We start from the raw sequence: 14,385 nt of genomic DNA, 5'->3' as shown, positions 1-14,385 counted from the left end.
CTGAGAAACACTTCTATTCTTAGCAGATATCTGCCTATAATGTGAAATAAACCATCACCACCACGTGAGAGATCCGGGTAGGATTTCCCAATGCACTCCTGCATGTCTGCTTGTCTATCAGTGAAGGCTTGCGTGTTGCTGTGATGCTAAACATGTTTCAGTGGAGCTCCCAGACTAGAATGGACTAAGAAGAAAGGCCTGGTGGCCTGCTTCTGAAAATCATTCAAAGAAAGCCCTATGTATCACAACAGTACAATCCACAACAGATCATGGGACTGGCACAGGACTGGGTAGCATCTCATTCTTTCTGTATGGGATAACCGCGAGTTGGGGGCTGACTCAATGGCAGATAATAGCAACAACAATAACTTTGAAGGTTAGCATTAGGATAAAGTAGGTAGGAAACTTGAACAGGAATTTCAGGATGTGAATGTGTTCTCCAGAATGATGAACTTCATAACTCAAAGCAAACTGTGAGAACTGAGCTTCCTCTTTTTTTCTTCTCCAAAAGAATATCTTTAAATTTTTATTATTATCATTATTACAAAATCAATATATGCTCACTGAGGACAAATCATAAAACAAAATTAAGCAAAAAAGAAATAAATATACTCATAAAATCCCCAAAAGGAAAAGTAAGAATGATCTTGCTATATCTTCAGAGTTGTAGTTTACCTGTGAGAGGATATTGTATCCTGGGAGATAGCATCATGGATAGCAATTTAGACAGATAAATGAAGTCGTTATTGCAACAAAATTACTTTTCCACGGATCACCACAGCAAACAAACACAGGAACTTACATTGAACAGTAAAAATTATATTGGACCACTGTGGGAATTTGTGTTTACTGTGAGAAAAACAATTATAGACATAGGTATAAAAACAATTATAGTATGATTGTGGCATATGCCTCCATTAATTCTTTCAAAAAATATGTACTAAGTACCTGCAAGGTGCAGCAGCCAAGACGATAATTGGTAGTTCTGCGGTAGAACTCTCATTTTCCATGCAGGAGACCTGGGTTCAATTCCCAACCAGTGAAACTCATGGCAGCCACCACGCATCTGTTACTTGAGGCTTGTGTGCTGCTCAGGTTTCAGTGGAGCTTCCAGACTAAAATGAACTTGGAAGAAAGACCTGACAACCTACTTCCAAAATCAGCCAGTGAAAACCCCATGGATCATAATGGCCCAATTCACGAATGATCATAGGGATGGCACAAGACTGTCCCATTGTTCATGGCATCTCCATGAGTCAGGGGCCAACTCAACATAAGATATCAGCAATGACAACAGTTGTTAAAATCCCTACTCTTAGGATGATAAACCCCTACTCTCAGGGATCATATAAGCTAATGAATGAGACTAGAGACAGATTTACAGTAAACCTGACAAAGTCTGAGCTTCAGGATCCCTCACTTGCATGGGTCTTTCGAAGGGACCTTGTACCTAATCTTGTACTCAAATTTTAAATTACTTTCTTTGAAACTATCACCCAAATTGTGTAAGCTTCAGGCCCCACAAAACCTGCATCTGCCCTGTGTTAGAGATAGCGAACAAAAAAATAAATAAACAAGACAATTTCAGGTACTGCCAAGTGCTATGAAGGAAATAGAATAAGTTGATTTGATAGAGAGTGACAGGGCTATTTTAAAATGGGCAATCAGGGAAGGACATAGCTGAGACCTATATAAAAATGCCCTAGATGAGTTTGGAAGAGCAATGGCTAAAGGCTTTAAAACATTACTTTGCCCTGAGCTTATTTACTTTACACACTTAATATATATTAGATATAATAGGTTTAAAAAAGTATTATTTCAGTAAATTGATGTTAAATTTAGAGACTAATTATAACTTTGCAGAAGTTAAGGCTTGTTTGTAGTTTGTTTTCCACAGGCATGCTCCGTAGAACTACAAAAACCCAATCTCTTTGATGACTTCCATTGGATGCTTTGTTCTAGTTATTTCTATTCTAATGCCTTGTGGTTCTTCTCCTGAAAACATTCAGATATTTTAATAACTGATGCAAAGAAAAATATATTTTGGTGAGAAAAGTTTAGCAAGCCTAGTGAGTTAAATCACTCTGTATTAAAATATTATATATGACTGTATATGATGTCTAGTTCTGGCTTTATAATTGTTTTGATTATTCATTATTGTCTTTTTCCATGGGAAAATAACAAAAAAAAAATTATTGAAAGTAAAAGGTACAATAAATATCTATATAATCCTTAAATAACTTTGATGCTTTCTACTATAAATGAAATAATTAAGAAGTAGAAAATGGTTGGGCTCTAAACACTATTGGTCAGCTCTAATAGCAATATAAAAATATTAGCTATTGCAGTTTATATTCCTATTCTGCAAGTAGCATCTTTCTATCTTTTCATATTAAAAACTAGAGATGCCTTGCTAAAAGTTAGTGGTCTTTTTATCCCCTCATATTTTTCATCTATCAAGCTTTTTGTTGTTGTTGTTCTGTGCAAAATTCTCACACTACTATTATACTTCACCTGAGTCCTGAGTCCAAAGTAAACATTTATAAAGATTTCTCTTACCTCGAGTTAACCACCAAATAAACACATCTCCATCTGAGATCTATTTGAGACATGTCTATGTTCCTATAACCAAATGGTCAAAAATAGCTTCCATGGGACTCATGTCTAACTTCATAATTGTAATTTCCTCTGTAGTAATGAGAACCATATTGAGGTTACAATGATAACTATAAAAGTTGAAAAGGAAAAAAAATAAAAAAGAAGAACAAAAGGCTAAAGATAAAGAGCCACAGGAAAGAAAGAGAGGAGAAGGAATAATGGGAGGACCAAACTCCAGATGATTGGGTATGTAGGCATCAGCTCCCAGAATTTCTCTGGTTTTTCTCCTGTTTGTGAGCTGTATGCTCCTATTCACTGTTTATTAAGGTGGTCAACTCCATCTCCAGTGCCTCGAGTTCCCCGTTAAGGTCAATGGACAATCTCTTCATGTCTTATTTATCTCCTACCACATTCCATACCATCTAAGTTTTCACAGACTCTTTTTGGCAAAGCAACAAAGTCTTCAATCCATAATTCAACATCTGTACTTCTCTAGTTCTTGGATAATTTCAAGGTCATAAAATCCTGTCTAATTCCTGAGAGCTAACTCCACACTCTGGTAAATCAAGTTTCTTCCCTTGAAAACATCTCTTTCGAGGCATTAGTTTCCATCAGAGTGTTGTTGTTATTGTTATTGTTGTTAGGTGCCGTTGAATCAGTTCTGACAATAGAATAAAACACTGCCTGGCCCTGTGCCATCCTCACAATCCTTGCTTTGTTTGAGCCCATTGTTGCTGCCACAGTGTCTAGGAAGAAGGACCCAGCAGTCTACCTCTGAAAAAGAATTAGCCAGTGAAAACCTTATGAGTACCAGCGTAACATTGTATGATGCACTGCCAGAAGATAAGACCCTCAGGTTGGAAGGCACTCAAACTACGCCTGGGGAAGAGCTGCCTCCGTCGACCTTAATGACATGGATGGAGTCAAGCTTTCAGGACCTTCATTTGCTGATTTGGCACAACTCAAAATGAGAAGAAACAGCTGCAAACATCCATTAATAATTGGAGCATGGAATGTATGAAGTATGAATCTAGGAAAATTGGAAGTTGTCAAAAATGAAATGGAATGCATAAACATCAATATCCTAGGCATTAGTGAGCTGAAAAGGACTGGTATGGCCATTTTGAATCAGACAATCATACGGTCTACTATGCTGGAAATGACAACTTGAAGAGAAATGACACTGCCTTCATTGCCAAAAAGCACATTTCAAGATCTACCCTGAAGTACAACACTGTCAGTGATAGGATAATATCCACATGCCTACAGGGAAGGCCAGTTAATATGGCTATTATTCAAATTTACACACCACTGCTAAGGTCAAAGATGACGAAGTTGAAGTTTTTACCAACTTCTACAGTTTGAAATTGATCAAACACACAATCAGAATGAACTGATAATGACTGGTAATTAAAATGCTTAAGTTGGGAACAAAGAAGGCTCGGTAGTTGGAAACTATGGCCTTGGTGATAGAAATGATGTGAGAGATCACATGATAGAATTTTGCAAAACCAACAACTTTTCATTGCAAATGCCTTTTTTCCAAAAATATAAGAGGCAACTATACACATGAACCTTGATAGAATACACAGGTATCAAATAGGTGGAAAGTGACAATGGAAAACCTCAATATCATCAGTCATAACAAGGCCAGGGGTCAACTTTGGAACAGACAATCAATCATTCCTATGCAAGTTCAATTTGAAACTGAGGAAAATTAGAACAAGTCCACAAGAGTCAAAGTATATCCAACCTGAATTTAGAGACCATCTCGAGAATAGATTTCACTGACTGAACACTAATGACTGAAGACCAGACAAGTTGTGGAATGACATCAAGGACATCATACATGAAAAAAGCAAGAGGTCATTTAAAAGACAAGGGAGAAAGAGCAGACCAAAAGGATGTCAGAAAAGACTGAGACTTGCTTTTGAACGTTGAGAAGCTGAAGGAAAGGAAGAACTGAGGAAGTAAAAGAGCTGAGTAGAAGATTTCAAATGGCAGCTCGAGAAGACAAAGTAAAGTATTATAATGAAATATGCAAAGACCTGCAGTTAAAAAACCAGAAGGGAAGAATAATATCATTAATATCACATGCAAGCAAAACTTTGCTGAAGATCATTCAAAAGCAGCTGCCCCAGTGTATCTATCAACAGGGAACTGCCAGAAATTCAAGCTGGATTTTGAAGAGGACATGGAACTAGGGATATCATTACTGATGTCAGATGGATCATGGCTGAAAACAGAAAATACCAGAGAGAAGTTTACCTGTGTTTTATTGATTATGTTAAGGCATTCAACTGTGTGGGTCATAGCAAATTATGGATAACACTGTGGAGAATGGGAATTCCAGAACACTTAATTGTGCTATGAGGAATCTGTAAGTGGATCAAGAGATGGTCATTCAAACAGAACATGAGGGTACTTCGTGGTTTAAAGTCAAGAAAGGTGTGCATTACGGTTGTATCCTTTCAATATATCTATTCAATCTGTATGCTGAGAAAATATTCAGAGAAGCTGGCACTGGGATTGGAGGAAGATTCATTAACAACCTGTGTTATGCAAATGACACAACCTTGCTTGCTGAAAGTGAAGAGGACTTGAAACACTTACAGATGAAGATCAAAGACCTCAGCCTTCAGTATGGATTACATCTCAACATAAGGAAAACAAAAATTCTCACAACTGGACCAATAAGCCACATCATGATAGACGGAGAGAAGATTGAGGTTGTCAAGGGTTTCATTTTACCTGGATCCACAGTCAATACCTACGGAAGTAGCTGAAATCAAAAGACACATTGCATTGGGCAGATCGGCTGCAAGAGATCTGTTTAAAGTGATAAAAAGTAGAGATGTCACCTTGAGGACTAAGGTGCACCTGACCCAAGCCATGGTGTTTTCAATCGCTTCATATGTACGTGAAGGCTGGACAATGAATAAGGAAGACCGAAGACAAATTGACGCCTTTCAATTGTGGTGTTGGCAAAGAATATTGAATATACCACAGACTAACAAAAGAATGAACAGATCTGTCTTGGAAGAAGTACAACCAGAATGGTCCTTGGAAGCAAGGATGGCAAGACTGCATCTCACATAGTTTGGACGTTGTTGTCAGGAGGGATCAGTCCGTGGAGAAGGACTTCATGCTTAGTAAAGTAGAGGGTCAGTGAAAAAAAGGAAGACCCTAAACAAGATGGATTCACATAGTGGCTGCAGCAATGCACTCAAGCATAGCAACAATTGTGAGGATGGCACAGGACTGGGCAGCGTTTTGTTCTGTTGCGCATAGGGTCGCTATGAGTCGGAACCAACTCAAAGACACCTAACAACATCAACAATGTTCAATCTGTATGCTGATCCAAGATGAGAGTATACGAAGAAGAACGGGGCACCAGGATTGGAGGAGGACTCGTTAACAACCTGTGATATGCAGATGACACAACTTTGCTTGCTAAAAGTGAAGAGGACTTGAGTACTCATGAAGATCAAAGACCACAGCCTTCAGTATGGGTTACACCTCAACATAAAGAAAAGAAAAATCCTCAAAACTGGACCAGTAAGTAACATCATGATAAATGGAGAAAAGTTTGAAGTTGTTAAGGATTTCGTTTTACTTGGATCCACAATCAACACCCATGGAAACAGCAGTATTGACTTATTGCATTGGGGAAATTTGCTGTAAAAGACCTTACTAAAGTGCTGAAAGGCCTAAGATGTCACTTTGAGGACTAAGGTGCACCCTACCAATCTATAGTATTTTCATTCGCCTCATATGCATGCAAAAGTTGGACAATGAATAAGTAAGACTGAAGAAGAGTTGATGCCTGTCCATTATGGTGTCAGGGAAGAATATTGAATATACTGTAGACTGCCAGAAGAAGGAACAAACCTGTCCTGGAGGAAGTACAGCCAGAATGTTCCTATTTTGGACATTTTATCATGAGGGACCTGTCCCTGGAGAAGGACATCATGCTTGGTAAAGTAGAGGGTCAGCGAAAAAGAGAAAGACTCTCAAGATATGAGTTGACACAGAGTCTGCAACAACGAGCTCAAGTCTAACAAGGATCATGAGAATGGTGTAGGACTGGGCAGTGTTTCATTCTGTTGTGCATGGGGTCCCTATGAGTCAGAACTGACTCAACAAGCAGATCACCAGTTCTTTTCTCTCATGGAGCCACTGGTGGGTTAAAACCTCCATTAGCAGGTGGGTGCTTAATCATTGTACTAGGAGGGTTCCTTATGGTATGTATATGTATGTACTACTTGATTCTGTCAAGTCTGCTAAAAGCTGAAATGTTGGAAACTAAATATTAATGATCTAAGGGACTCAGAAAAATATTTAAAAGAAGGCTTCCAGCTGGCACAGTGCTGTAGTAGGTTGAATGTTGTTGTTAGGTCCTGTCTAGTCAGTTCTGACTCATTGCAACCTACGTACAATAGAACAAAACACTGCCTGGTCCCTGCACCATATTCACAATTATTGCTATGTCTGAGCCCATCGTTGCAGCCACTGTGTCAATCCTTCTCATTGAGGATCTTCCTCTTCTTCACTGACCCTTTACTTTACCAAGCATTATGTCCTTCTCCAGAGATTGGTCCCTCCAGTGGGTTAAATGGTGGCCCCCAAAGAGATATGACCATGCCCTAATCCTCAAACCTGTGGATTTCACTTCAATTGGAGAAAATGTGGATGTAATGAAGCTAAGAATCTTGAGATGGAAAAATGACCCTGAATTATCTAAACCCTTTGTCATCAAATCTATTCCCAACTCATAGTGACCCTATAGGACAGAGGAGAACTGCCCCATAGAGTTTCTGAGGAGCGATTGGAGAATTTGAACTGCCAACCTTTTTTGTTAGCGGACATAGCTCTTAACCACTTCACCACCAGGGCTCCTGAATTGATTGGGGGGCCCTAAATCTAATGACGAGTGTCCTTATATGAGAAAGGTAGAGGAAGATTTGAGACAAATAGAAGAGGAGAAATCTCAGACACACAGAGGAGGTGATGTAAAGATGGACACAAAGATTGGAGTGATGCAGCTACAAGCCAAGGAATCCAAGGAATGTCAGCAGCCACAAGAAGTTTGTAGAGGCAAGGAAGAATTTTCCCCTAGACTATCCAGAGGGAGTGCAGCCCTCCAGATATTTTGATTTTGAATTTGTGGCCTCCAGAACTGTGAGAGGATAGGTTGCTATTGTTTTAAGCCACCAAGTTTGTGATAATTTGTTATAGCACCCAAGAAAAAGAATGCGAGTGCCAAAGAGGAAAAACCGAATGGTGCTATGAAGGTTGTTGCCCAGAGTTATGAAGAATATGATGATTATGATATGCAAGAGATTCAAATAAGTATCAATTTAGTAAGTTACAGTTGAATGAATTTTTTGACCTTAGGAAAGATACATTCTGAACAAAGATACGCCTTAGATGTTTGTTGCTGTTAGGTGCTCTTGAGTCGATTCTGACTCATGGCGACTCTATGTGCAACAGAACAAAACACTGCCTGGTCCTACCCCAGCCTCACAACTGTTGCTATGCTTAAGCCCATTGTTTCAGCCACTGTGTCGTTGCACCTCCTTGAGGGTCTTCCTCTTTTTCACTGAACTTCTATTTTACCAAGCATCGGTCCTCTAGGGACTGATCCTTCCTGATAACATGTCCAAAATATGTGAGACATAGTCTCTATCCTTGCTTCTATGCCTTAGATAAAAACTACTGAAGTAGTCAATTTGTTGCATGGCCTAATGCCCAGCACTTGGTTGGTCTTCTAGCCCCTTGCTGTTGAATGTGTGTGGTCTGCTGAACAGCAGCATCGGCCTCACCTGGGAGCTTGCTGGAAACAAGGATGCTTAGGCTCCACCCCAGACCTTCTGGATCAGAAAAGGAATTTTAACAAAATTCCCAGGTGATTTATGTGGATATTAAAGTTTGATAAACATTATTTGTTCTCCAATCTGAATGATAAGCAAACCTGTGTGTTATATTACATTGATGGGTTGTGACAGTAGCTGGATAAGTAATAATTATGACTTTTCATAATTGGGATCTGTCACATTGTTGATATCTGGTAGCCACAGAATAAATATTATTTTTATAGTATAATTTAGAAGTACTTTTGAAAGTACATAATTTAAGTGGAATTGATATTACATAAGAAGTAGACCACGTGAGCTAACGAAGGTCATTAATGAGTTAACATCTATATCTAAAACCTAGAGCACAGAAAGAAAAACAATAGGAAAAATAAAACTTTTGTTTCAAAATTAAGTTCTGGATCTTATAAGAAAAAACTGATGTTAATAGCAAAGGAGCTGAATTTTAAGATAGAAAGGTGCGCTCTTAACTCCTAAAGACACTTTTGAGCATATGCCAGTATAATTATCCATACACTTAAATGTCAAATGATTAGCCTTTTAGCCCCTACAGCAGTGGTAATCTCATTATCAAGAGCTGTTTATGATACGTTTGGCAGTACTACATCAATTCCAAGTCCAGCCCTTCTGCACCCCTTCTGGATGATGCCGTATGTTCTAGTAAAGTTCACTTGTTCTTCAGCCCTTTTTTTTTTTCTTAAGTCTATTTAAATAATCTCTAAAAAGTACTAATCCGCCCTAGGCTTAAAGTGTCAAGAGAAATCCTACAGAAATAAAAACAAAAACACAGAAAGATGAACATACATGGGTGTTTATTGCAGAATTACTCTCAATGATAAAAACTCCAGAAATAATGAATGTCATCACTAGGAGAGTAACTGGATAATTTATGATACATCCACATTATTGAATAATATGACTACTTTGACTTCACGTAAAGTAAATTGCTTGATTTGTAATGATTTCCATGAGGTATACCTGAAAGAAAAAAGTAACATGAAGAAAATCGTGCATATATGATCATTTTGAAAATCAAAGATTGAAGATGACAAAGATTTCATTCTACTTGAATTCACAATCGATACACATGGAAGCAGCAGACAAGGAATCAGAAAATGTGTTGCACCGGACAAGTCTGCTGCAAAAGGCCTCTTTCAAGAATTAAAAAGCAAAGATGTCACTTTGATGGCAAAGGTGAGCCTGGCCTAAGCCATGGTCTTTTCATTCACTTCATATGCATTCAAAAGCTAGACAATGGATGAGTGTCATGGATTGAATTATGTCCCCCCCAAAAATGTGTGTATCAATTTGGCTGGGCCATGATTCCCGGTACTGTGTGGTTTTCCTATATATCCTAAATCTTGCCTCTATGATGTTAATGAGGGAGGATGGGCAGCAATTGTGTTAGTAAAGCAGGACTCAATCTACAGCATTGGATTGTGTCTTGAGGCCGTCTCTTGATATATAAAAGAGAGACTCAAGCAGACAGACAGAGGGGACCCCTACCACCAAGAAAGCAGTGCCAGGAGCAGAGCAAGTCCTTTGGACCCTGAATCCCTGTGCAGAGAAACTCCTAATCTGTGGGAAGATTGATGAGAAGGCCAACAGAGAGAAAAAAGCCTTCCCCTGGAGCTGAAGCCCTGAATTTGGACTTTTAGCTTACTTTACTGTGAAGGCATAAACTTCTCTTTGTTAAAGCCATCCACTTGTGGTATTTCTGTTATAGCAGCACTAGATGACTAAGGCAATGAGGAAGATTGAAGAAGAACTAATGTACTTGAATTATGGTGTTGACACAGAATATTCAATATACCATGGACTGACAAGAAATACAGCCAGAAAGCTCTTTAAAGAGAGGATGGTAAGACTTTGTCTTGCTTACTTGGGACATGTTGTCAGGAGGGACCAATCCAAGGAGAAAGACATTATTCTTGGTGTCTCGGTTATCTAATGCTGCTTTAACAGAAATACCACAAATGGGTGCCTTTAACCAACAGAAATTTATCTTCTCACAGTTTAGGAGGCTACAAATCAGAATTCAGGGCGCCAGCTCTAGGGGAAGGCTTTGTTTCTCTTTCAGCTCTGGAGGAAGGTCCCTGTCTCTTTTTGAGCTTCTGCTCCTGGGTAGTCTTCATGTGGCTTGGCATATCTCCTCCCCCATCTCTGATCTGCATGGTTGTTTCTTGTCTTTTATATCTCAAAAGATATTCACTCAAGATACATCTAATGCTCCCTCAGCAACTTAACAAAGACAATCCCTTCCCAAACGGGATTATAGCCACAGAAATAGAGGTTGGAATTTACAACACATATTTTTGTGGGACATAATGCAACTTATAACACATGGTAAAGGAGAGAATCATCGAAAAAGAGGAAGACCCTCAAAGACTTGGATTGACACAGTGGCTGCAACAACTGGGCTTACACATAGCTACTATTGTGAAGATGCGCAGGACTGAGCAACTTTTCCTTCTGTTATACATAAGGTTTCTATAAGTAGGAACCCACTAGAGAGTACCTGACAACAACAACAGTCCCACTCTCCAGGCCAGCACCTCCTCAGGGCACCTGATGAAGGACTTACTATTTCATCAGTTGGAGTTTTGCCCAGACGTTTAAGTTTTCTCAAATGCAACCTTATAACGACGTCTCATTGTTTCAGTCTCATCAAATGTAAGCTTTCAAGATCTCTGTGGTAGGCAGAACTCTAAAATGAATTCCAAGATACCCACTCCTGTTATTTGCATAATCCCCTGCAACCCCCCAACCCTGTGCATATTCCTCTCCTTTTGAGTGCAGAGAGAACCTGTGAATACAAAACCTACAACTCCCATGACTGTATCACCCCCATGATTAGATTATTACTCTGTTGACTTTGAGCCAATCAAAATGGAAAAAGGTCACATGTGTTTGATGTGATGACATGAGATCTTAAAAAGGACGGGCACCTTCTTGAAGTCAGAGACATTCCAAGCATGAGAGAGTTTCCACATGAAGGAGCATTCCATTGCTGCCTTTGAACATCAAGGACCTGAACCAGCCTCTTGGGGCTGAGAGCAATCCCCAACCATATCCAGCAAGGCCAAAGGACATACTATTCTCCTGGCTCTTGTTTCTTGGTGGTACGAGGCCCCCATTACTCTCTACTTACTTCCCTCTTTTATGTCTCAAAAGAGATTGACTCAAGATACATCCAACACTAATGATGCCTCAATAACTTAACAACCTTTTCCCAAATGGGATTATAACCACAGACATAGAGGTTGGAATTTACAACACATATTTCTATTTGGCATAATGCAACTCATAACAATTGGATAAAGTAGAGAGTCATCGAAAAAGAGGAAGACCCTCAAAGATATGGATTGATGCAGTGGCTGCAACAATTGGGCTCAAACATACCTACAATTGTGAGGGTGGCACAGGACTGAGCAACCTTTCCTTCTGTTATCCATAGGGTCATTATGAGAACAACTCACTGGAGGGCAGCTCCAACAACAGCAGCCCCCCTCCTAAGCCCAGTACTTCCTCAGGGCACCTGATAAAGGACTTACTATTTTATCAGGTAGGATTTTGCTCAGTCGTTCATGTGTTCTAAAATGCAACTTTATAACAATGTTTTATTTTTAATATAAATGTTTCAATCTCATCAAATGTAAGCTTTCAAGATCTCTGAGGTAGGCCGAGCTCTAAAATGAATGCCAAGACATCCCATCACTGATATGCAAAATCCTCAGTTTCTTCCCCCACCCCTTGTGTATATTCCCCCCTCCCCTTGAGTGCAAAGAGAACCTATGAATGTAAAACCTACAACTCCCATAAGCATATCACTCCCATGATTAGACCATTACCCTGTTGACTTTTCACCAATCAAAAGTGAAAAACCACGGGTCAGACATGACCACATGAGTCTTTAAAAGGGACTAGTGTCTTCCTGAAGTCAGAAAGATTCCAAGGCCAAGAGACATTCCATGTCAAGGAGATCTCCACTGCTGCCCTTGAACACCAAGGACCTGAACCAGCTTCTTGGAGCTGAGAGCAACCCCCAACCAACATCCAGCAAGGCCACAGGCATTCAACATATTATGGCCTGAGCTCCTGCATCTGACAGCTTCGCATCTCCTCTGGCCTCATCTTCTCACCAACATGGAGTGGCCCACGAACAAAGGCAGACGGACAGGGGTGGGGGGGGTGGCAGCCTGCTGCTCCCTTGGGCCCCTGGGAACTCAAGATGGACAGAATTCTGGGGAAAGGAAGCCACTGCGGAGGAAGGCATGTTCAAGAGTTAGGATGTCTTTGGTTTAACAGCAAGTGGAAAGAAGACTCATCTCCACCTACTCCTGCAGCCAAAACACGGGAAAGACATACCAGAAAGAAGAAAGCAGATGAAACCGAGCTTCAGAAGACGCACATCCTGGTTTCTTCTTTTTCTGAGGAGCATCTGAAGCGCTATGAAATGTATCGGCGGGCAGCATTCCCGAAGGCGGCCATGACAGAGCTGATCCAGTCCATCGCTGGCACCTTGGTGTCTCCAAATGTTGTTGTTGTTGTTGTGGGTGTTTTTTTTTTTTTTTTAGTCAGGGAGGTGGTAGAAGAAGCGCTGGATGTGTGTGAGAAGTGGGGCAAAACGCCACCCTTGCAGCCCAAGTATCTGATGGAGGCCTTTGGCAGGCTCAAGTCCAAGTGGCAAATCTTCAACTGGGAGTACCAAAAATGACCCTTCCTCTGGGGCAAAGCCTGTTATTGGTGGAGTGGATTCTGACTGCTGGTGACATTTTGTAAACAGATGCCCGGTCCTGCATCCTAATCATGATCACCACCAAGGCCATCTATGTGGCTACTGTGCCAATCCATCTCACCAAGGGCATCCCTCTCCTTGATGGCCCTCTACTTTACCAACCAGCATGTCCTCCTGTAAGGGTTAATGATGAGTCCAAAGCAAGCAAGTAAGATAACGTTCTCAGGCCATAGCCTGGAAAGTCCTACTGCTGAAGGGAGCACTGGTTCCAGACTTACAATCACTTGAGACTCTCTGCACTGGTGCTTCAGTATCTCAGTGGACCAAGGGTTTCATCATCATTTTAGCATCTTCCTCAAAACTCTGATATTTGTCACTCCAAAATGGCGGCAGGCAGCCTATTTCTTATGTGCCTTGACTAAAGATTGGACTCTCTTAGGGCAATTGGAGACATAATTGTTTGCTGCTTGGAGGGAGAAAGGCGCATGGCCTGGAGCATCTAGTGGACAGGGAAGCTGCTTCCAGAGGGAGAAAACGCTTCCAAGAGAGCTCCAACGGTTTCCCCTGCAAGCCTGAAGCTGCTATGACTTAGATTGTTTCTTATATCAGGTCTGAAGAAGATGAATCAACCAGAAACTTGTCACTTGTGATCCTCTACCATGAAGGACCACAATGTTGATAGAAATATTGTAAACTTTTTTAAATCTTATTGTGGTAAAATAGATATAACAAAAAATGTCCCATTTCAACCATGTTTGAGCGTACAGTGGAGGGGCATTGCGTGGATTCTCCATGCTGTACAGCCATCACCACCAGCTATTTCCAGAAGTTTTTCATCACTCCCAACAGAAACTCTGTGGTCCTTCAGCAACAATGCCCACTCCCTTCTTCTCCTAGCCCCTGGTCGCCACTAATAAACTATGGTCTCTAGGAATTGGCCTATGTTAGGTATTTCATGTAAGTGAGATCATACAACACTTGTCCTTTTGTGTCTAGTTTACTTCACATAGCATAGTATTTTCAAGTCTGTCCTTGTAAACATGAAGATTTTCCTGTGGATTTTGGTGAGGGATTATTATACTGTTTTTTAAATGAGGGGGAAGAAAAAAGACAATCATGTATTTCTCTAAAATCACAGTTTTCTTTTTCCTACTGATAGCATTTTATGGCAGT

The 14,385-nt window shown here is 40.3% G+C and overlaps 1 pseudogene; it reads left to right on the top strand.

Annotated features, from left to right (window-relative positions):
- The first annotated feature begins 9,119 nt into the window (after window positions 1-9,119).
- Window positions 9,120-13,544, top strand: LOC100658754 (transcription initiation factor TFIID subunit 11-like; annotated as a pseudogene).
- The last annotated feature ends 841 nt before the right edge of the window (window positions 13,545-14,385 follow it).

Source organism: Loxodonta africana, chromosome 2 (genome assembly GCF_030014295.1).
Source record: "Loxodonta africana isolate mLoxAfr1 chromosome 2, mLoxAfr1.hap2, whole genome shotgun sequence".
Classification (NCBI taxonomy): Eukaryota; Metazoa; Chordata; class Mammalia; order Proboscidea; family Elephantidae; genus Loxodonta; species Loxodonta africana.
The sequence above is the reverse complement of the archived record's forward strand: the minus strand, read 5'-3'. Positions and strand labels throughout refer to the sequence as shown.